This window comes from Mus pahari, chromosome X, assembly GCF_900095145.1.
Source record: "Mus pahari chromosome X, PAHARI_EIJ_v1.1, whole genome shotgun sequence".
Lineage (NCBI taxonomy): Eukaryota > Metazoa > Chordata > Mammalia > Rodentia > Muridae > Mus > Mus pahari.
In genome coordinates this window covers 128,896,215-128,898,280 of record NC_034613.1, presented here as the reverse complement: position 1 = coordinate 128,898,280, position 2,066 = coordinate 128,896,215, and positions in this window count along the sequence as shown.

The window sequence follows — 2,066 nt, the reverse complement described above, 5'->3', positions numbered from 1 at the left end:
CTCTGCCTCTGCCTCTGCCTCTGCCTCTGCCTCTGCCTCTGCCTCTGCCTCTGCCTCTGCCTCTGCCTCTGCCTTTGCCTCTGCCTCCCGAGTTCTGGGATTAAAGACATATGCCATCACACCTGGCTCTAGACCCTATTCTTTCTAGCTGTAGCACTGTACCCATTGACAAATCTTCTCTGTTTTGGTCTTTTATCACCTACTTCAACCTCTGTTCACCACTGTTTTAGAAAAGCAACTTTTCAAGTGTTCTGTAGGTGATAGGAATGCTGTGATTTGCTCCCAGTGCCTGTTTTATTTCACTTAGCTTCATGTCTTCTTCTTATTCATATAATTGCAAATGATAGACTTTCATTCTTTCTATTGCCAAATGGTGATCCACTATGTATATATAACACATTATCTTTATCTATTCATCTGTTTATGAACACTTAGACTGATCTTATATTTTGGTTATTGTAAACAGCATGACAATAAAACCCACGGCTGCTATGATTGTTAGATTATACAGTAATTGTATTTTTATTTTTTTCATGAATTGCCATATTCACTTCTACACGAGTATGTTAAATTTTGTTTATACCAAAAGTGTGCAAGCATTCTCTTTCTCCACATTCTTTTGAGGAATCGTTATTTTTATCTCTTTATTATTATGATTTTTCATACAATACATATTTTGTTCATATTCTCCCTCCACAACTCCTCTCAGGCCTTCCCCATCTCCCTACCCAGCCAACTTCATCACATTTTTTTTCTCTCTATTTAAAAAAAAAACCAAAAACCTCCCTAAACAACAGCAACAACAACAAAAAAACCCAAAATGGAAATCAAAACAAACAAACAAAAAACCCAATAAGACAAAAAACAAAACAAAACAAATCAAAACTACCCAAAACCAAAAGAACACAGATCTCATGGAATGGAATAGGAAGGGGTGAGAAGGATCAGAAGTGTCTGCCGTGACTCCAAGGAAGCAGTTTTACAGACACAGACTGATACATCCAGGAACCCACAGAGACTGTGACAACATGAGTGCACAAGACCTGAGCAGGTGTAAACCAGATACAACTCCAGAACTGAGAAGTGGACATCAAGTCCCATCCTCTAGCCAAGAAACTATATTTTTTGCCCTCCTGATAGTAGCCATTTGAGCTGAGCTGAGATGATACTGCACTCCGGTTTCGACTGCATTTCTCTGTTGAACATTCTTGGATGATTGGCCATTTGTATGTCTTCTTTTCGGAAATGTTTGCTCATGCCTTTAACCTCTTCTGAAATTAGCTTATTGGTTTTTGCTGTTGAGTCATTGGAGTTTCTTATATCTATCCTTATATTATTCATTTGTCAAATGTGGAATTTGTAGATGTTTCCCCCTATTCTGTTGACTGTGTCTTTACTGTGTTGATTAAGGTCCTTTATTATTATCCTGGAAAGTTTACTCTCTTCCAGTTCATCTGTTTGTGCTTTTGAGGTTTTCTTTCAAAAACATTCTTGGCCAGATCAATAGCATATAGTATTTCCTCTGTGTTTTCTTGTGGTTGTTTTAAGGTTTTAGAACTTCCACTCTGAGTTGCTTTTTATGCATGATGAGAGGCAATGTCTAATTTCATTCCTCTCTCTATGGATATTCAGTTATCCCATTTAAAACTATGCTTTTATGACAGTATGTTATTGATACATTTATAAAAATCAGTTGGCTAGAACTGTATGGGTTTGCTTGTGGTTAGTTTATACTGTTCAGTTGGTTTGCATGCCTGGTTTTAATGCTTAGTACCACTCCATTTTGCTTTTTTAGAATTTATGTATATAGGTGTAAAGAAGTTGCTATGAGCTGGTGGTGCATGCTTTTAATCTCAGCACTTGGGAGGCAGAGGCAGGCAGATTTCTGTGAGTTCAAGGCCAGCCTTGTCTACAAAGTGGGTTCTAGGACAGCCAGAGCTACACAGAGAAACCCTGTCTTAACAAACAAACAAACAAACAAACAAACAAACGAAGTTGGTGTGAAAAGAGCAACAAACATAAACACAGAGAGAGAGACAGGGAGAGGGAGAGGGAGAGGGAGAGGG